Source organism: Salvelinus fontinalis, chromosome 5, assembly GCF_029448725.1.
Source record: "Salvelinus fontinalis isolate EN_2023a chromosome 5, ASM2944872v1, whole genome shotgun sequence".
In the NCBI taxonomy this organism is placed as follows: Eukaryota; Metazoa; Chordata; class Actinopteri; order Salmoniformes; family Salmonidae; genus Salvelinus; species Salvelinus fontinalis.
The window spans coordinates 62287520-62310367 of record NC_074669.1 but is presented as its reverse complement, the minus strand read 5'-3'; the positions used below and the strand labels follow the sequence as shown (position 1 = coordinate 62310367).

Genomic DNA, 22848 nt, shown 5'->3' with positions numbered 1-22848 from the left:
CAGCGTAGGCTTATGTACTTTGACGTGACGTGGTCAAATTAGCGATCTATTTTCGTTTTTTGACCTTTAATCCCAGAAAAATGGCCATAACTCAAAAAGCGTTGAGGCCTTGATACCATCTTGTTCGGGGCCAACTGCCCATTATGCCAAACCTATGCTCACCAAGTTTCGTCTTCGAAATCTTTTCCGTTTACGAGAAAAGGCCACGTCGTGATTGGTGATATTTTGTACATTTGCAATATGATTCCATTCGCCCTCTAGTGGGTATTACCGAGACAGCGGAAAAATGACCAACATTTGAACATTTTATTAAACGGAAACCGAATGTCCGAGAGACTTCGTTCGATGCCTTCCTGAAAGATCTGGCCCCCGTGCACAGCCCGCCGCCATCCGCAAATTTTACAAACGTTCGCGGACGTCTAGCAAAGGACCGTACATTTGCACTATGGTGTTTCTCTCTAACCATACGGCAAATGTCCAAATGTTCCCTTTATGTATGGTAGGGTACAGGCCGGTGCTGATGGACTACGATAGCACCCAGCAACAGTCAACAAAGAGCTATTTGAAAGTGTCATGTTTAAAACCAGCAAATCAATTTGTTTGGGGACAGACTTGGTAGAGACAACCGAGCACTGAAGGTGATCCTTGATAAAGATTGCCACTCCACCAACTTTGGAAGATTTGTCTTACCGAAAAAATGTTATAACCAGAAAGGTTAACATCAGTATTCAAAATACTCTTCCTTAACCATGTCTAATTAATGACCAACACATCTGGATTGGAGCTGTGAAACCACATTTTCAATTGATCCATTTCAGGTAATAAGCTTTGAGTGTTAACATGCAGAAAAACAGGGTTTTACGAGAGCAGAAATCAGTGAAGCAGATATCAGAGCACAAGTCAGAATTGGGGCTAGCAACAGTAGATGGGACAGGGTGTACATGCACATTTCCAGACATCATCAACAGTAATACAATCAAGGCATGGCATAGGACAGGGAGAGCTCTGCAGTGCTGATTTATGACATCTGAATGTGCATCACATGGTAACAAGACTATGTTGTATATTGTTTCATCAGCTAACAAGTTATGTACTAGACTGGTGGGGGTCGGGGAGAGAGTTGAGTTATATACTACACTGGTGGGGGTCGGGGAGAGAGTTGAGTTATGTACTAGACTGGTGGGGGTCGGGGAGAGAGTTGAGTTATGTACTAGACTGGTGGGGGTCGGGGAGAGAGTTGAGTTGAGTTATATACTAGACTGGTGGGGGTCGGGGAGAGAGTTGAGTTGAGTTATATACTAGACTGGTGGGGGTCAGGGAGAGAGTTGAGTTATGTACTAGACTGGTGGGGGTCGGGGAGAGAGTTGAGTTATGTACTAGACTGGTGGGGGTCAGGGAGAGAGTTGAGTTATGTACTAGACTGGTGGGGGTCGGGGAGAGAGTTGAGTTATGTACTAGACTGGTGGGGGTCGGGGAGAGAGTTGAGTTATGTACTAGACTGGTGGGGGTCGGTGAGATAGTTGAGTTATGTACTAGACTGGTGGGGGTCGGGGAGAGAGTTGAGTTATATACTAGACTGGTGGGGGTCAGGGAGAGAGTCGAGTTATGTACTTGACTGGTGGGGGTCGGGGAGAGAGTTGAGTTATGTACTAGACTGGTGGGGGTCAGGGAGAGAGTTGAGTTATGTACTAGACTGGTGGAGATCTGGCGTCCAGGCGGCCCTGCAAGCAGCAGTGGGTTCTGGGTAAAATCACTGGGGAAGCCAATCCAGATAAAAGCCATATTACAACCTATGTGTTGTGATAATTGTGTTGTTTGCTCTGTTAGTTTATATGCCTTGACACTGTGATATATGTCTAAAACTGAGATTGTAAGAAGACACAGTGGCAGGATAAATTCAACCCTATTTTTGTTTCATCACAAAACCAGAGAGCAACATCTGTCCGGTGAAGTCCACAAAACATATTACATGTAACAAACAGTTACATGACCTACAGCATGGTCAAGCAAGGTCATGTTTCTGACATTTTCTGACTAGTAACCAACTATTGATTTAGAACCACAGAGTTACAGCAAGTCACAAAGACAACAGGAGCTGCCTCCACTATTCCAGCACCATTTCAACTTCAACATCATCAAATCACCTCTGTTTAGTCTAATACGGTGACAACTAAAAGATACCAACAACTATTTAGTCCAATCAGACTGTCTGCCACAGTGAGCACCGTTTGAGCTATCAAAAAATAATCAAAAAATTGACATACCAATTAGAACCTCACACAAAATATTAAAATTTGCAATTGAACAAGTTGCCCTATATGGATGTAAACTGTGGTGTACACTAACCAACCAATTTTTTAATATGGACAATGTACAGACTCAGTGAGCATAGCCTTGCTATTGAGAGAGGTCGCCACAGGCAGAGAGAAGACAGGCTATGTTCCCAGTGCCCACGAAATGAGGTGGAAACTGAGCTCTACTTCCTAACCTCCTGCCAAATGTACAACGATATAAGAGACACATATTTCCCTCAGATTACAAGGACCCCAAAATGATTTGAAAACAAATATAATATTGACAAGCTCCTTCTGTTAGGTGAAATCCCACAGTGTGCAATCATGTCAGCAGAATGTGTGACCTGTTGTGATGAGAACAGGGTAACCAGTGGAGAACAAACACCACAGTAAATAAAACCTAGGACTAGATTTATCACTTTAGTTCATTTCCCTTGACATTTGTAGTTCTACTTTTTGTACACACATTCACACTCTCCTACAAACACCAGCTGACTGAGAGGGCCCTAGTGGAGCCAGCTGGCTGAGAGGGCCCTAGTGGAACCAGCTGGCTGACGGCCCTAGTGGAGTCCTTCCTTGACACTTTCTCTCCTCCACAATAATCCCCTCCCCTCCTCTCTCCCCTCCACCTCTCTTTCTCTCTCCTCTACAAATCTCTCTCTCCCCTCCACCACTCCACCCTCCCCTCCTCTCTCCACTCCCCTTTTCTCTCCCCTACCCCCCTCTTTCCCCTACCCTCCTCTGTCCCCTCCCCTCCTCTGTCCCCTTCCCTCCACTACTCTCTCCTCTGCTCTCCCCACCCCTCCTCTCTCCTCCCTCTCACTTTGCTCATCTCTCTCTCTCTCTTTCTCACACATCTTCTCTTTCTCTTCGTGACATATAGTGTTTGACCTGTTGATCTTGACTCAGCTCATAGACCTCTATCATCTACACCCCTCCCTTCTCCTACTCTAACATAACACCAATATAATATATACTCTCATTCATTTACATAGAGACAGATACAATCAATCATTGACACACTGAATATACAACAGTCAGATGCATGACACCATCACAACTTAACTGACATTAGTGCCTGTCCCCAGATGGACAGTTAGGCTACAGTAAAGTACATTTACAGGTGATCACATCATTGTCCTGCTTTGAGACACATTTTTACTGTCTGCTTCCAGTTGCATGTTATTTTACTAGCCCTGCAAATGGTAATATATCTTACAATATCAAAACATATCTCAGTAACTGTCACAAGTGTCTATCAACATAACAGCCTCCTACCTGTGCTCCACAACAGGATGGTCAGTACCACTGCAGGTATCATATCTGTCTCTAACTGGGGTTCCACTGAGCGAAACAAGTCTACTGTCATGAAGAGAGGACTGAAGAGTGGAACATACTGCTAGGCTATATGACTTCTCTCTCATTACTTCCTGACTTCTATGATGTGACAAACTTTTAAGCAGATAAGATCAGTTAAACCCACCTACCTACAGGAAACACTGACATTAGAAAAACTCAGCAGGAAACTGATGACAGAGCAGCAAAGTTCACATAGTGTGTCCTATAATATCAGCTCTAACTTTCTACTGCTTGAGTTCACCCCTTATACAATATTGGCTTAATGTTCCAGCACCTCAATATAAACAGTACCAGCACCCAAAATGAGTACTGATGAGGTCTCATGTTAGAGCAGGAGAAGGGGGGATGTGGTGTAGAAGCTAGAGGTCTGTTACCCAAGTCAAGTCAACAGGCCTGATACTATACGTCAGGGTCAGGCTGGGCTGGGACAAGAGAGGAACAGGTTACTGGTTATGATGACATCACTGGTGAGAAGTCAGTGATAAAAATATATTCAGCTGATTTTAATGTCAGTCTCTCTCTCCCTCCTCCCCCGTCTCCTTCTACCAACCCAGTCTGTCAGTGAGTCATATCTCTCTCTCTCTCATCTCTCTCCCTCCTCCGCTGTCTCCTTCTACCAACCCAGTCTGTCAATAAGTCCTATCTCTCTCTCTCATCTCTCTCTCCCTCCCCCCCTGTCTCCTTCTACCAACCCAGTCTGTCAATAAGTCCTATCTCTCTTTCTCATCTCTCTCTCCCTCCTCCCGTCTCCTTCTACCGACCAAGTCTCTCAGTAAGAACTAAACTCAGCAAAAAAAGAAATGTGAGACAAAACGAGGACTTTTGCCAGTCCTGTCTGGTCCAGCGACGGTGGGTTTGTGTCTGTAGGCGACGTTGTTGCCAGTCCTGTCTGGTCCAGCGACGGTGGGTTTGTGCCTATAGGCGACGTTGTTGCCGGTCCTGTCTGGTTCAGCGACGGTGGGTTTGTGCCTATAGGCGACGTTGTTGCCAGTCCTGTCTGGTTCAGCAACGGTGGGTTTGTGCCTATAGGCGACGTTGTTGCCAGTCCTGTCTGGTTCAGCGACGGTGGGTTTGTGCCTGTAGGCGACGTTGTTGCCAGTCCTGTCTGGTCCAGCGACGGTGGGTTTATGCCTATAGGCGACGTTGTTGCCAGTCCTGTCTGGTTCAGCGACGGTGGGTTTGTGTCTGTAGGCGACGTTGTTGCCAGTCCTGTCTGGTTCAGCGACGGTGGGTTTGTGCCTATAGGCGATGTTGTTGCCAGTCCTGTCTGGTTCAGCGACGGTGGGTTTGTGCCTATAGGCGATGTTGTTGCCAGTCCTGTCTGGTTCAGCGACGGTGGGTTTGTGCCTATAGGCGACGTTGTTGCCAGTCCTGTCTGGTCCAGCGACGGTGGGTTTGTGTCTGTAGGCGACGTTGTTGCCAGTCCTGTCTGGTCCAGCGACGGTGGGTTTGTGTCTGTAGGCGACGTTGTTGCCAGTCCTGTCTGGTCCAGCGACGGTGGGTTTGTGCCTATAGGCGACGTTGTTGCCAGTCCTGTCTGGTCCAGCGACGGTGGGTTTGTGCCTGTAGGCGACGTTGTTGCCGGTGATGTCTGGTTCAGCGACGGTGGGTTTGTGCCTGTAGGCGACGTTGTTGCCAGTCCTGTCTGGTTCAGCGACGGTGGGTTTGTGCCTATAGGCGACGTTGTTGCCAGTCCTGTCTGGTCCAGCGACGGTGGGTTTGTGCCTATAGGCGACGTTGTTGCCAGTCCTGTCTGGTCCAGCGACGGTGGGTTTGTGTCTGTAGGCGACGTTGTTGCCGGTGATGTCTGGTTCAGCGATGGTGGGTTTGTGCCTATAGGCGACGTTGTTGCCGGTGATGTCTGGTTCAGCGACGGTGGGTTTGTGCCTGTAGGCGACGTTGTTGCCGGTGATGTCTGGTTCAGCGACGGTGGGTTTGTGCCTGTAGGCGACGTTGTTGCCAGTCCTGTCTGGTTCAGCGACGGTGGGTTTGTGCCTATAGGCGACGTTGTTGCCGGTGATGTCTGGTTCAGCGACGGTGGGTTTGTGTCTGTAGGCGACGTTGTTGCCAGTCCTGTCTGGTTCAGCGACGGTGGGTTTGTGCCTATAGGCAACGTTGTTGCCAGTCCTGTCTGCTCCAGCGACGGTGGGTTTGTGCCTATAGGCGATGTTGTTGCCAGTCCTGTCTGGTTCAGCGACGGTGGGTTTGTGCCTATAGGCGACGTTGTTGCCAGTCCTGTCTGCTCCAGCGACGGTGGGTTTGTGCCTATAGGCGATGTTGTTGCCAGTCCTGTCTGGTTCAGCGACGGTGGGTTTGTGCCTATAGGCGATGTTGTTGCCAGTCCTGTCTGGTTCAGCGACGGTGGGTTTGTGCCTATAGGCGACGTTGTTGCCGGTCCTGTCTGGTTCAGAGACGGTGGGTTTGTGCCTATAGGCGACGTTGTTGCCAGTCCTGTCTGGTTCAGCGACGGTGGGTTTGTGCCTGTAGGCGACGTTGTTGCCGGTCCTGTCTGGTTCAGCGACGGTGGGTTTGTGCCTATAGGCGACGTTGTTGCCGGTGATGTCTGGTTCAGCGACGGTGGGTTTGTGCCTATAGGCGACGTTGTTGCCAGTCCTGTCTGGTCCAGCGACGGTGGGTTTGTGCCTATAGGCGACGTTGTTGCCGGTGATGTCTGGTTCAGCGACGGTGGGTTTGTGCCTATAGGCGACGTTGTTGCCAGTCCTGTCTGCTCCAGCGACGGTGGGTTTGTGTCTGTAGGCGACGTTGTTGCCAGTCCTGTCTGGTTCAGCGACGGTGGGTTTGTGCCTATAGGCGACGTTGTTGCCGGTCCTGTCTGGTTCAGCGACGGTGGGTTTGTGCCTGTAGGCGACGTTGTTGCCGGTCCTGTCTGGTCCAGCGACGGTGGGTTTGTGCCTATAGGCGACGTTGTTGCCGGTGATGTCTGGTTCAGCGACGGTGGGTTTGTACCTATAGGCGTCGTTGTTGCCGGTCCTGTCTGGTTCAGCGACGGTGGGTTTGTGCCTGTAGGCGACGTTGTTGCCGGTGATGTCTGGTTCAGCGACGGTGGGTTTGTGCCTATAGGCGACGTTGTTGCCGGTCCTGTCTGGTTCAGCGACGGTGGGTTTGTGCCTGTAGGCGACGTTGTTGCCAGTCCTGTCTGGTACAGCGACGGTGGGTTTGTGCCTATAGGCGACGTTGTTGCCGGTCCTGTCTGGTTCAGCGACGGTGGGTTTGTGCCTGTAGGCGACGTTGTTGCCAGTCCTGTCTGGTACAGCGACGGTGGGTTTGTGCCTATAGGCGACGTTGTTGCCAGTCCTGTCTGGTCCAGCGACGGTGGGTTTGTGCCTGTAGGCGACGTTGTTGCCAGTCCTGTCTGGTCCAGCGACGGTGGGTTTGTGCCTATAGGCGACGTTGTTGCCAATTCCTGTCTGGTTCAGCAACGGTGGGTTTGTGCCTGTAGGCGACGTTGTTGCCAGTCCTGTCTGGTCCAGCGACGGTGGGTTTGTGTCTGTAGGCGACGTTGTTGCCGGTCCTGTCTGGTTCAGCGACGGTGGGTTTGTGCCTATAGGCGACGTTGTTGCCAGTCCTGTCTGGTTCAGCAACGGTGGGTTTGTGCCTATAGGCGACGTTGTTGCCAGTCCTGTCTGGTCCAGCGACGGTGGGTTTGTGCCTATAGGCGACCTTGTTGCCAGTCCTGTCTGGTCCAGCGACGGTGGGTTTGTGTCTGTAGGCGACGTTGTTGCCGGTGATGTCTGGTCCAGCGACGGTGGGTTTGTGCCTATAGGCGACGTTGTTGCCAGTCCTGTCTGCTCCAGCGACGGTGGGTTTGTGTCTGTAGGCGACGTTGTTGCCGGTGATGTCTGGTCCAGCGACGGTGGGTTTGTGCCTATAGGCGACGTTGTTGCCAGTCCTGTCTGGTCCAGCGACGGTGGGTTTGTGTCTGTAGGCGACGTTGTTGCCAGTCCTGTCTGGTCCAGCGACGGTGGGTTTGTGCCTATAGGCGACGTTGTTGCCGGTCCTGTCTGGTCCAGCGACGGTGGGTTTGTGCCTATAGGCGACGTTGTTGCCGGTCCTGTCTGGTCCAGCGACGGTGGGTTTGTGCCTATAGGCGACGTTGTTGCCAGTCCTGTCTGGTCCAGCGACGGTGGGTTTGTGTCTGTAGGCGACGTTGTTGCCAGTCCTGTCTGGTTCAGCAACGGTGGGTTTGTGCCTATAGGCGACGTTGTTGCCGGTCCTGTCTGGTCCAGCGACGGTGGGTTTGTGCCTATAGGCGACGTTGTTGCCAGTCCTGTCTGGTCCAGCGACGGTGGGTTTGTGCCTATAGGCGACCTTGTTGCCAGTCCTGTCTGGTCCAGCGACGGTGGGTTTGTGTCTGTAGGCGACGTTGTTGCCGGTGATGTCTGGTCCAGCGACGGTGGGTTTGTGCCTATAGGCGACGTTGTTGCCAGTCCTGTCTGGTCCAGCGACGGTGGGTTTGTGTCTGTAGGCGACGTTGTTGCCAGTCCTGTCTGGTCCAGCGACGGTGGGTTTGTGCCTATAGGCGACGTTGTTGCCAGTCCTGTCTGGTTCAGCAACGGTGGGTTTGTGCCTATAGGCGACGTTGTTGCCGGTCCTGTCTGGTCCAGCGACGGTGGGTTTGTGCCTATAGGCGACGTTGTTGCCGGTCCTGTCTGGTCCAGCGACGGTGGGTTTGTGCCTGTAGGCGACGTTGTTGCCAGTCCTGTCTGGTCCAGCGACGGTGGGTTTGTGCCTGTAGGCGACGTTGTTGCCAGTCCTGTCTGGTTCAGCGACGGTGGGTTTGTGCCTATAGGCGACGTTGTTGCCGGTCCTGTCTGGTTCAGCGACGGTGGGTTTGTGCCTATAGGCGACGATGTTGCCAGTCCTGTCTGGTACAGCGACGGTGAGTTTGTGCCTATAGGCGACGTTGTTGCCAGTCCTGTCTGGTCCAGCGACGGTGGGTTTGTGTCTGTAGGCGACGTTGTTGCCAGTCCTGTCTGGTCCAGCGACGGTGGGTTTGTGCCTATAGGCGACGTTGTTGCCAGTCCTGTCTGGTTCAGCGACGGTGGGTTTGTGCCTATAGGCGACGTTGTTGCCAGTCCTGTCTGGTTCAGCAACGGTGGGTTTGTGCCTATAGGCGACATTGTTGCCGGTCCTGTCTGGTTCAGCGACGGTGGGTTTGTGTCTGTAGGCGACGTTGTTGCCAGTCCTGTCTGGTCCAGCGACGGTGGGTTTGTGCCCAAAGGCGACGTTGTTGCCAATGATGTCTGGTGAGGACCTGCGTTACAACAGGCCTACAAGCCCTCAGTCCAGCCTCTCTCAGCCTATTGCGGACAGTCTGAGCACTGATGGAGGGATTGTGCGTTCCTGGTGTAACTCGGGCAGTTGTTGTTGCCATCCTGTACTTGTCCCGCAGGTGTGATGTTGGGATGTACCGATCCTGTGCAGGTGTTGTTACACGTGGTCTGCCACTGCGAGGACGATCAGCTGTCCGTCCTGTCTCCCTGCAGCGCTGTCTTAGGCGTCTCACAGTACGGACATTGCAATTTATTGCCATGGCCACATCTGCAGTCCTCATGCCTCCTTGCAGAATGCCTAAGGGACGTTCAGGAAGATGAGCAGGGACCCTGGGCATCTTTCTTTTGGTGTTTTTCACAGTCAGTTGAAAGGCCTCTTTAGTGTCCTAAGTTTTCATAACTGTGACCTTAATTGCCTACCATCTGTAAGCTGTTAGTGTCTTAAAGACCGTTACATAGGTGCATGTTCATTAATTGTTTATGGTTCATTGAACAAGCATGGAAACAGTGTTTAAACCATTTACAATGAAGATCTGTGTAGTTATTTCGGTTTTTACGAATTATCTTTGAAAGACAGGGTCGTGAAAAAGGGGCATTTATTTTTTTGCTGAGTTTCTCTCTCCCATCTCTCATCCTCCTCCTTTGTCTCCTTCTCACAACCCAGTCTGTCAGTAAGTCCTCTCTTTCTCTCTCCCTCTCTCCCTCTCTCTCTATCTATCACTCTCTATCTTTCTCTCTCTCTCTCTCACCTCTCCCTCCCCCTCCTGAGAAATACTGCTCGGCTAGATGACTTCTCATTACTTCCTGACTTCTATGACGTGACAAACCTTTAAGCAGATAAGATTAGATAAGATCAGTTAAACACACCTACCTACAGGAAACACTGACATTAGAAAAACTCAGCAGGAAACTGCTGACAGAGCAGCAACGTTTCACATAGTGTGTCCTGTAATATCACCTCTAACTTTCTACTGCGTGAGTTCACCTCTTATAGAATATTGGCTTAATGTTCCAGCACCTCAATATAAACAGTACCAGCACCCAAAATGAGTACTGATGAGGTCTCATGTTAGAGCAGGAGAAGGGGGGATGTGGTGTAGAAGCTAGAGGTCTGTTACCCAAGTCAGCTCAACAGGCCTGATGCTATATGTCAGGGTCAGGCTGGGCTGGGACAAGAGAGGAACAGGTTACTGGTTATGAAGACATCACCGGTGAGAAGTCAGTGATAAAAATATATTCTCTCTCTACCCTCCTCCCTCTCTACCCTATTTCCCTTCCCCTCCCACCTCTCTCTCCCTCCCATCCTTTAATTTATATTATATAAAGTAAGGGGAGGTAGAAGAAGGGGAAAGTGGGAGAAGAGGAGAGGGAGGAGAAGAGGAGAGGGGAGAGAAGAGGAGAGGAGAGGGGAGAGAAGAGGAGAGGAGAGGGGGGAGAAGAGGAGAGGGGAGAGAAGAGGAGAGGAGAGGGGAGAGAAGAGGAGAGGAGAGGGGGGAGAAGAGGAGAGATGGAAGAAGAGGAGAAGAGAAGAGTGGAGGGGAGTGAAGAGGAGAGCATAGGGGTAGAGAAGAGGAGAGGAGAGGGGGGAGAAGAGAAGAGGAGAAGGGGAGAGGGGAAGAGAGGGGGGAGAAGAGAAAAGGAGAGGGGGAGAGGAGGAGAGTAGAAGGAGTAGAATAGGAGAGGCGAGGGGGTGAAGAGAAGAGGGGAGAATAGGAGAGGGGAGGGGGGAAGAGAGCGGGAGAAGAGGACAGGGGGAGAAGAAGAGAGAAGGGAGAATAGGAGAGGGAGAGAAGAGAAGAGGAGAGGTGGGAGAAGATCAGAGGAGAGGAGGGGAGGGAGAGCGGGAGAGTAGAGGAGAGGGGAGAGGAGGAGAGAGAGAAGAGTAGAGGGGAGAATGGGAGAGGAGGTACTGTTTGTCTCCCACCGTTCCACTCAGAGGACTCTACCTTCTGTTATCAAGTGGGCGTTTCCACCATATTTAGTGTACCAGTCATTTCAGTGAAGGGAAGTGAACAAGTGCACACTTTAGGAGGAAGGAGAGATAATTGGGGCAATGCTTCTTTCTAGTCTACAGTCCTGCGTCTGACACCAGATTATCACCTAGTGGCCATAAGAGGAACTGTCCTCTCAGTGTGTTTTTACTGCTGGCTCAAAACAACACATGACCTGCATACAGGATATGATTCATGTGTGAGTACTAAAAGCATGTGAATATAGTATATTATAGTATATTTATTATATATGTGGGTCTGATAAGTAAACACTCTTAATGTTTGCTGTTTTATCACTCAGACGAACATTGGACACTATGTAACCAAACACATGTGAAACCTCATGATATGAGTGATAAGAAGTGTTTAAAAAGGTGAGTTCTGAACCCTGTAGACTACTGCACTACTTCTGAAGAAGACCAGAGTCATTTCAGAATGAAGACTGCTATAGTTCTGACGGTGTTGCTGTTCTGTCTGTCTGGGGCCTGGACTCAGGGAGAGAGTGGAGGGGTGACTAGTAGTTCTGTCTGTCTGTCTGTCTGGGGCCTGGACTCAGGGAGAGAGTGGAGGGGTGACTAGTAGTTCTGTCTGTCTGTCTGGGGCCTGGACTCAGGGAGAGAGTGGAGGGGTGTCTAGTAGTTCTGTCTGTCTGTCTGTCTGTCTGTCTGTCTGTCTGTCTGTCTGTCTGTCTGTCTGTCTGTCTGTCTGTCTGTCTGTCTGCAGTATATACACTAAATCAACAAAAGTATGTGGACACCTGCTCGTCAAACATCTCATTCCAAAATCATGGGCATTTGCATGGAGTTGGTCCCCCGTTGCTGCTATAACAGCCTCCACTCTTCTGGGAAGGTTTTCCACTAGATGTTGAAACATTGCTGCTATAACAGCCTCCACTCTTCTGGGAATGTTTTCCACTAGATGTTGGAACATTGCTGCTATAACAGCCTCCACTCTTCTGGGAAGGCTTTCCACTAGATGTTGGAACATTGCTGCTAAACAGCCTCCACTCTTCTGGGAAGGCTTTCCACTAGATGTTGGAACATTGCTGCTATAACAGCCTCCACTCTTCTGGGAAGGCTTTCCACTAGATGTTGGAACATTGCTGCTATAACAGCCTCCACTCTTCTGGGAAGGCTTTCCACTAGATGTTGGAACATTGCTGCAGTGACTTGCTTCCATTCAGCCACAAGAGCATTAGTGAGGTCGGGCACTGATGTTGGGCGATCAGGCCTGGTTCACAGTCGGCGTTCCACTTCATCCCAAAGGCGTTCGACGTTGTTGAGGTCAGGGCTTTGTGAAGTTCTTCCACACCAATCTCGACTAACCATTGATGTATAGAACTCGCTTTATCGCACGGGGCATTGTCATGCTGAAACAGGAAAGGACCTTCCCCAAACTTTTGCCACAAAGTTGGAAGCACAGAATCTTCTAGAATGTCATTGAATGCTGTAGGGTTAAGATTTCCCTTAACTGAAACAAAGGGGCCCGAACCATGAAAAACAACCCCAGACCATTATTCCTCCTCCACCAAACTTTACAGTTGGCACAATGCATTGGGGCAAGTAGCGTTCTCCTGGCATCCGCCAAACCCAGATTAGTCCGTCGGATTGCTAGAAGGTGAAGCATGATTCATCACTCCAGAGAATACGTTTCCACTGCTCCAGAGTCCAATGGCAGCTAGCTTTACACCACTTAAGCCTACACTTGGCATTGCACATGGTGATCTTAGGCTTGTATGCAGCTGCTCGGCCCTGGAAACCCATTTCATGAAGCTCCTGACAAACAGTTTCTTGTGCTGATGTTGCTTCCAGAAGCAGTTTGGAACTTGTTAGTGAGTGTTGCAACCAAGTACAGATGATTTTTACACGTTACACGCTTCAGCACTCGACGGTCCCGTTCTGTGAACTTGTGTGGCCCACTACTTCTTGGCTGACTCGTTTTTGGTCCTAGATGTTTCCACTTCTCAGTAACAGCCCTTACAGTTGACCGGGGAAGCTCTAGCAGGTCAGAAACTTGACAAACTGACTTGTTGGAAAGGTGCCATCCTCTGACGGTGCCACGTTGAAAGTTACTGAGATCTTCAGTAAAGCCATTCTACTGCCACTTGTTTGGTTACTACATGATTCCATATGTGTTATTTCATAGTTTCAATGTCTCCACTATTATTCTACAATGTAGACAATAGTTAAAACTGATCCTAGATCTGTACAATGTAGACAATAGTTAAAATAAAGAAAAAACATTGAATTTGTAGGTGTGTCCAAACAATTGACCGGTACTGTATATGCATTGTGGAGGTGAACTGGTCCTAGATCTGTGCAAAGGCATAACATTTTCAGCAGGAACAACTGTCTGTGTTAGAGAACATATAAAATGAACTGATCCTAGATCTGTACAAAGGCATAACATCTACAGCAGGAACAACTGTCTGTGTTAAAAGGCCCAGCTGGATTTAAAATGACGTATTTGAACGTCAAATGATTTGTTTGTCAGTACAAGACAGGGTCTGTGGAGGCTTGGCCTATTAGTGATAGATTTTTGGAGGGACCCTTGTACCTACAGCCAATCAGTGAGCAGCTTCCAGAACACTCCCCCTGCTTTCCTCAACAATGGAACAGCTTCCCTTCCCCTACATCTCAGGCAGTTCTGTTACTCACAACACCCCCCTGCTTTCCTCAACAATGGAACAGCTTCCCTTCCCCTACATCTCAGGCAGTTCTGTTACTCACAACACTCCCCCTGCTTTCCTCAACGATGGAACAGCTTCCCTTCCCCTACATCTCAGGCAGTTCTGTTACTCACAACACTCCCCCTGCTTTCCTCAACAATGGAACAGCCCACTGAGCTAAAGCCTTGGCATTACAAATACGTTTTAAAGGAGCGGGACATTTTTTAAAATGAGGAAATAATTTTTCATGTTTTACACGTACCTCAGCCATCATTGTGAATGGTGTCTTGTGCAGTGACAAAATTAGATTTGCTGATGCAGTAAATCTAATACTTAGGTGTTTTTAGTCATGAAAGGTCTGCGGTGATTCAGTGGTTATAAGTTACTGACCTTGGAATACATTTCTGGCCATGCTGGCAGGGTCTGAATCAAACCCAATGTCTACCTGGCACACTGACAGGGTCTGAATCAAACACAATGTCCACCTGGCACACTGGCAGGGTCTGAATCAAACCCAATGTCCACCTGGCACACTGACAGGGTCTGAATCAAACCCAATGTCTACCTGGCACACTGACAGGGTCTGAATCAAACCCAATGTCCACCTGGCACACTGACAGGGTCTGAATCAAACCCAATGACCACCTGGCACACTGACAGGGTCTGAATCAAACCCAATGTCCACCTGGCACACTGACAGGGTCTGAATCAAACCCAATGTCCACCTGGCACACTGACAGGGTCTGAATCAAACTCAATGTCTAACAGCAGTATAGACTGACAGTAGCTGGCTACTTATTTAGATTTAGTTTGACTTAATGAAACTGCCTTAAATGTGCTGTAGTAAAATAAAATGTATTCGCACTAATCAATCAACACATTCCTGTCTTTGTATGTCTCAATATAATAGTATTATTTAATGAAATCCATTTAAAATAATATTTTCCTCAACTGCGTTTCCCACTCCAGTCAGCAGACGGCGATTTGTGTCGTTCAGGCGATGCCGCTATCGTGACGTATAATGTAGTGGACGGTTCTTCAAAAACAACAAGTCAACCACCTCGGTAGCTTGCTAGCCAACGTAGCCGAAAGATTCTAGCTGTTTTTACGCTTTCGGTGTATATTAGCTGCTGTGCTTTAGACACACTTCTATCGTATCTACTTGTTAATCTATTTAATTTAATATGACGTTATTTTTTATTAGTCAGATATAGTAGCTGGCTGGATAAATTAGCACTAGCTTAGTCGCTAATGATAGCTAGCTAACATCCCCGAACATGAGCTCACTAAGCTTCTCCCCTCCTGCTAAAGAAGAGATCTGCTGGACGGAGAAAGAAGCTCTGGGGCTGAACATTGTAGTGAAAGAGGAGAAGGAAGAGGAGGATGTCACAGTTAAAATAAATTGAGGGCGAGGCTGTTACAGTGAAAGAGGAAGACGTTACAGTGAAAGAGGAGGATGAGAAAGAGGATGCCGGTTTTGACGTGAAGAAGGAAGGGGAGATTTCTGTCACATTGAAAGATGAAGAGGTGGAGGTAGGAGATCTGATTTACATCAGTAAGTACCGCCTTAAATTGGGTTTTCCACTTTGGATATTCGGAGTTGGCTCGTCAATACCTCATCAAGGGAGGGTCCTGGGATGATGACTGATATGTCTAGAATCAGACGACGTAGAGAGCAAGCTTCCCCTTGTTTTCTCCGTTCCGTTTCCAAAAAGTGACTTCACATATATATTTGAGAAAGGTCTATCTGGGGGCCACGGCATGTAGTGATTTTAATGTAGTTATGATTTACTACACACAGTGCCCCCCAATAGTGCCTTGCGAGAGTTTGGTTGGCTACACCAACGATAATGGATATACTGACAATAAGTCTCTGCCCTAACAAGCGGAGTCGTTGTCCACAAAGCAGCACTGTGGGTTGTCTAGCTCCCGCCTATCCTTTCTTTGGATTGGTGGATCTTATTATTATTGTAATCTATTGTTTATATTCTATGAGGGTTGTTGTCGTCAACCGCCTGTATTCAATGGAGAGAGTTACTAAGCTACTAGCATGAATATGCATAGCGATCTGGAGACAACTTCTATAGTGTTTTTTATCAAAGTTGTCGGTATGTCACGTGTCCACAACAATTTAAGAATTACGACACTTCTGTTAGATCAAGTAAACCTCACGTAGCAAATAAGCCATTCATTTTGTTGTTGACCAAATTCAACACTTTCCACATTGGGTTGATAATTGTTTCCACTAGAAAGAGAACCAATTGGGTGCAACCTACTGTAACCAACTGGCATGACCTAGAGAGAAAACCAATTGGGTACAACCTACTGTAACCTACTGACACGACCTAGAGAGAAAACCAATTGGGTACAACCTACTGTAACCTACTGACATGACCTAGAGAGAAAACCAATTGGGTACAACCTACTGTAACCTACTGACATGACCTAGAGAGAAAACCAATTGGGTACAACCTACTGTAACCTACTGACATGACCTAGAGAAACAACCAATTGGGTACAACCTACTGTAACCTACTGACACGACCTAGAGAGAAAACCAATTGGGTACAACCTACTGTAATTGCATGAGAAAATAATAGTACCAGTCAAAAGTCTCCATGACTCTGCCGTTGTGCTGTAGAATTTGTGAACTTTGTCGCTTGTATAATAAGGGACTATCATTTGTCCCAACATCACAGGCCACAGACTTTGATAAAGACTTCCAAAAGTTTTTCCACAGTTTGAGATCGACTGAGTTTTTTTAATGGTGTTTCTCCCTGTGCACCTGCTAATGTAAATCCATTGAACGAGACAAGTTACCAGACAGGACATATTGCTGATGCTCTTCCTATTGATAACCCGAATGACAATTAACTTGTGGGTGGTGGTCGTGATGACGGCCTATTCGATGACGTCCATCGGGATTCCCCCCCAAAAAGAAGACTCTCTGGATTGATCACTGGAGTCAGATGTGAAGGAGGAGGTTGATCATCAGGAGTCAGATGTGAAGGAGGAGGTTGATCATCAGGAGTCAGATGTGAAGGAGGAGGTTGATCACCAGGAGTCAGATGTGAAGGAGGAGGTTGATCATTAGGAGTCAGATGTGAAGGAGGAGGTTGATCATCAGGAGTCAGACGTGAAGGAGGAGGTTGATCACCAGGAGTCAGATGTGAAGGAGGTGGTTGATCATCAGGAGTCAGATGTGAAGGAGGAGGTTGATCATCAGGAGTCAGATGTGAAGGAGGAGGTTGATCATCAGGAGTCAGATGTGAAGGAGGAGGTTGATCATCAGGAGTCAGATGTGAAGGAGGAGGTTGATCATCAGGAGTCAGATGTGAAGGAGGAGGTTGATCATCAGGAGTCAGATGTGAAGGAGGAGATTGATCATCAGGAGTCAGATGTGAAGGAGGAGGTTGATCATCAGGAGTCAGATGTGAAGGAGGAGGTTGATCATCAGGAGTCAGATGTGAAGGAGGAGGTTGATCATCAGGAGTCAGATGTGAAGGAGGAGGTTGATCATCAGGAGTCAGATGTGAAGGAGGAGGAGGTTGATCATCAGGAGTCAGATGTGAAGGAGGAGGTTGATCATCAGGAGTCAGATGTGAAGGAGGAGGTTGATGGCCACATCAGTGAATTGTACTTTTTGGAGAAAAGTCCTCTGGTCTGATGAAACAAATATAGAACTGTTTGGCCATAATGACCATCGTTATGTTTGGAAGAAAAAGGGGAGGCTTGCAAGCCAAAGCTCACCATCCCAACCGTGAAGCATGGCGGTGGCAGCATCATGTTTGTGGGGGTGTTTTGCTGCAGGAGAGACTAGTGCACTTCACAAATTAGATGGCATCATGAGGAGGGGAAATTATGTGGATATATTGAAGCAAAATCTCAAGACATCAGTCAGGAAGTTAAAGCTTGGTCCAAATGGGTCTTCCAAATGGACAATGACCCCAAGCATACTTCCAAAGTTGTGGCAAAATGGCTTAAGGACAACAAAGTCAAGGTATTGGAGTGGCCATCACAAAGCCCTGACCTCAATCGTATAGAAAATGTGTGGGCAGAACTGAAAAAGCGTGTGCGAGCAAGGAGGCCTACAAACCTGACACAGTTACACCAGCTCTGTCAGGAGGAATGGGCCAAAATGCACCCAACTTATTGTGGGAAGCTTGTGGAAGGCTACCCGAAACGTTTGCCCCAAGTTAAACAATTTAAAGGCAATGCTACCAAATACTAATTGAGTGTATGTAAACTTCTGACCCACTGGGAATTTGATGACATAAAAGCTGAAATAAATCATTCTCTCTACCATTATTTTGACATTTCACATTCTTAAAATAAAGTGGTGATCCTAACTGACCTAAAACAGGGAATTTTTACTAGGATTAAATGTCAGGAATTGTGATGAGATTAAATGTATTTGGCTAAGGAGTATGTAAACTTTCGACTTCAACTTTAGGTACCGTTACTGTGTTAAAAACAGAGGCAGTTGTGGGAGTGATGTGTGGGGTGTTAAAGGGGAAATCTGACATTTGTTTCTAAACATTGGAGTAAAAAAATAATGACAGCTTTGTTATTGTTTCAACTGCAGATTGGTTGTTTGTTGTGTGGCTTTTTTAAAGGGGCAACCTAGGTTTTAAACAGAAACAAAATGGCAGCCCAGAGACCTGAGCTGTGTTGGAATACTCATACTAACTGTACTATTTGTGACGTACATTGAGTTTGTAGTATGCTTATTGGTCGTAGTATGATATAGTTGGTTTAGCCAAAAGTTCCCTGGTAAGCAAGCATTTCTAAACTTTATTCACTGTTATGGGGTACTATTTTGGTGTGATGTCATTATGGGGTATTGTGATGTCATTATGGGGTATTGTCTGAAGATAGATCATTTAAAAAAAAAAGTCATCCATTTTAGAATAATAGCCAAAGAACATTTTACTGGTTGAAGTGGTTTTTAAATACAAAGTAGTACATTTTCGACAAAAACATAAACATTATATTAATCAGGACATTCAAATGAACCTTACAATTATAATCCAAAGTAGTGTGAAATGCACTCATAAGCAACCTGGAAATGGAGGCTATATTTGCTGTCAGCCTATGAGAACTCCCCTGAGTTTTCCCCCACGGTGGTGAATTAGTGAATAGACACAGAGCTTAATGTGAGTTTCCTTGAGAAGCACTCCTGATCTTGCACTGATAGTGTGTTGTCATATTCAGAATACATTGTGGAAAAACTAAAATCTTTGCTCACCTTTTTTGCTCCAGGCAGATATACAACATCCATAACTAGTGGTTTCTGCATTATCAGGGAGGTGTTTCTGCAACCAAATTGCATGTGCATCGCCCTTGTCGCAATTTTAGAAAACACAGAAAGGGGCCTATATTGGAGACCAAAAGTCATCTGGCACACTGCTTAGGATTTCAACAACTTTTACTTTTTTCTAGCCTAAAATCATCGATGTTACTACTAATGTGAAAACAAGACTAAATATGACTATTGTTGCTCACTTGACTGTCTTAAGACAATTGTCAAGTAATTTTAACATTCATTACAGACGTCAATTGTTGTACAACATCATGGCTATGCTGTTGGCATCACCTTTTACAGTGGATTTCTGCTGTTGTGGGCCTTTAACCATCTGTCTGACCTGTTGTTCACACAGGAGAGAGACGTGACTATCGTGTATCCTCTGGGGAGCCTCAACAACATCATGATGCTAACGAGGCAGAGAAGACTCTCTCCCGACCATATCACCTCAAGAAACACCAGAGGAGACCCACAGGGAAGAAATCTCACTGCTCTGACTGTGGGAAAGGTTGCAAATCTTCATCAGAACTTAAAATACACCAGCGAGTACCCACAGGAGAGAAATCTCACCACTGTTTTGATTGTGGGAAGAGTTACTTAAGATCAGAATCACTAAAAGTACACATGAGAATTCACACTGGAGAGAAACCTTATAGCTGTGATCAATGTGGGAAAATTTTTACTCACTCAAGCTGCCTGATAGTACATCTGAGAGCACACACTGGAGAGAAACCTTATAGCTGTGATCAATGTGGGAAAAATTTTACTCACTCAAGCTGCCTGATAGTACATCTGAGAGCACACACTGGAGAGAAACCTTATAGCTGTGATCAATGTGGGAAAAATTTTACTCACTCAAGCTGCCTGATAGTACATCTGAGAGTACACACCTGAGAGAAACCTTACCACTGCTCAGACTGTGGAAAGAGTTTTGTTAGTTCAACAGATTTAAAATCACAAAAGAAAATACACATAGTAGAGAAACCTTTTAATTGTACTCAATGTGGGAAGAGGTTTAATCACTCAAGCTGGCTGATAGTACATCTGAGAGCACACACAGGAGTGAAACCTTATAGCTGTGATCAATGTGGGAAGAGATTTGTTACATCTAGCCATCTGATTGTACACCAGAGAACACACACAGGAGAGAAATCTTATAGCTGTGGTCAATGTGGGAAGAGTTTTACTACATCTAGCTATCTGACTATACACCAGAGAACACACACAGGAGAGAAATCTCATAGCTGTGATCAATGTCACAAGAGATACTCTGATAAAAGATCTCTGATCAAACATCAGAAAATACATACATGAAGTAGTTGTTTCATGATATCAATGAAATGTCACAATGTAGAATATTTTAACATTGTAGTAGGAATACAAAGGATTTGAATTTGTTAAAAGTCCATATTGATACAGAAACACTAAACCATGATTTAGATGTATTAAGAACAAGTTGATTGACAAAGTCATGAAAAATGGAATAACTACATTTTGGCTCTGATAAAAGATATGGCTCTGGGGTCAAAATGATCCATGTCAGAACTATGGTTCAATGTAAATATGTAGTGGGTCTAAAGTTTGTTTTAAATTATCACTCATTAAACACGAATCAATCAACACATGCTTCTCTTTGAACGACTTAATATAATATTACACTTTTATGAAATAAATGAAAATAAACTTTTGGTTCCTCAACTGCGTTGCCCACTCCAGTCAGCAGAAAGAGACGCAGCAGAAGTGCCTCTTTTTAGATTTGATTTGATTTATATATTTTTTTATTCAAAATGCAGATCTACAATTTACATTGTTACATCATACAGAACAGAACACAGGTATTAACAAGAAAATACTAAAACAGACAAAACATATAAATAATTAACTATTCTAGTGTAGTTGTAATCACTCTGAAAAAATCTATAATGATTCAGGAAGATGTTATTGTTGTTGTTATTCACTAGGATTAATGTTTTAATAAAATAGTTACATTCAATCAGAAAAATGTGTAATTTTGGTATAGAATTTTGGAATTTTTGTTTGTGTATAAAGTATTTGGCAACAAGAATAAAAAAAAAAATGAACAATCATTTCAATGGTCTTGTTATCATTGCAATAGTAACATATTATATCTTTCATGTCAAAAACATTGGTCGTGTTCATAATGGTAAATAAGTATTTTTCAAGGTTTTCCCAAAATTCTGACACAAGTTTACATTAAAGAACAAGTGGGACAGATTCTCACCTTTTTTTCACAGAAAACGCAGATATCATCAACAGCCACAAATTTGGATATCATAGAATTACATGGATATACAGTATCTTATGTAACATTTTAAACTGCACTTCCTTAACTTTGTTTGGTATACAATATTTGTAAGGCCTTAACCAGGCATTTTTCCAGACAATGGAATAATAAGCATGTTCCAGAAACATTTTCCTCTCGGTGGAAGTTGGTTTTGTGAATGAAGAATTTGTCTTATATATGTATTACAACAAGATTTCTCAAGTAAGCCCACGTCTTCCAATCTGAGTTCTGGATAAACTTTGTGATCATTACCAAAGCAAAGATGAGTTTTCATGAGTGTAGTTAGACCACTGGGAACGGCTTTGATCACAGAAATAAACACTGAAAGGAATTGGAAACTCTTTCAATGTTATAAATTGTTCATATGTGAGAATATTACTTCTGTTGTCAAAAACATCAAGAACAAAGTCAATATTCCTCTCATGCCAGTTGGGGTAGAACAATGACTTATTCCTTACAGTTATGTCTGAATTATTCCACAAAAGAGCTTTATGTGGGGAAAAATTGTGTAGGAAACATATTTTCCAGGCCTTAAAGCTTGTTGGTGAAACCTAGCCAATTTAGCGGGTAATCTTTCAGGAATATAATGACATTTCAGTAAAAATTGAAGACCTCCCACCTTATGAAACACATTATTTGGAATGAAATACCATATTGAATCAGTGTTGATCAAACATCTTGTCAACCAGTTGATCTTAAGTGTTTTTATGTCACAAAGTCCAACACTTCCAGACCTTCTTCAGCTCTTTTATTACAGAGGACTGACTTCTTCAGTTTGTGAGACTTATTTTTCCAGATGAAGTCAAGAAAGGTCTTGTTGATCTCTTTACAAGTAGCAGGATTTACAAACAGAGATGAGGGGTACACAAAACCAGACAGTCCCTCTGCCATGGACAGAAGTACTCTCCCAAGTATAGAAAGATCTCTTTGTAGACAATTATTAAATATATTTTTGGTTTTCTTAATTTTAGGAGAGAAATTCATATGTTGTCTGACTGTGGTTTTTTGACAGATGTATTCCTAAATATTTAACACAGTCCTTTACAGGAATATTTTCTATTTCTTTATCATCAGAGTCAAATCAACATAAGATTTCTGTACTACAGAAACACTGCCAGTTCAACAATAGTGCTAGGTGCCTGTACTATATAAACACTGCTAATCCAACAATAGTGCTAGGTGTCTGTACTATAGAAACACTGCTAATCCAACAATAGTGCTAGGTGCCTGTACTACAGAAACACTGCTAATCCAACAATAGTGCTAGGTGCCTGTACTACAGAAACACTGCTAATCCAACAATAGTGCTTGGTGCCTGTACTACAGAAACACTGCTAATCCAACAATAGTGCTAGGTGTCTGTACTACAGAAACACTGCTAATCCAACAATAGTGCTAGGTGCCTGTACTATAGAAACACTGCTAATCCAACAATAGTGCTAGGTGCCTGTACTACAGAAACACTGCTAATCCAACAATAGTGCTAGGTGCCTGTACTACAGAAACACTGCTAATCCAACAATAGTGCTAGGTGCCTGTACTACAGAAACACTGCTAATCCAACAATAGTGCTAGATGCCTGCACACTTGAATTAAAGGGGAACTACTCTCAAAAATCTAAATTTCTTAGAT

General features: G+C 45.7%; 1 long non-coding RNA gene across 1 annotated transcript; it reads left to right on the top strand.

Moving 5' to 3' along the window:
• Positions 1 to 14638: 14638 nt before the first annotated feature.
• LOC129856006 (uncharacterized) lies at positions 14639 to 20998 on the top strand. The gene is made up of 2 exons (XR_008759590.1): positions 14639 to 15161; positions 19267 to 20998. It is a non-coding gene; the product is annotated as an uncharacterized LOC129856006 (long non-coding RNA).
• The last annotated feature ends 1850 nt before the right edge of the window (positions 20999 to 22848 follow it).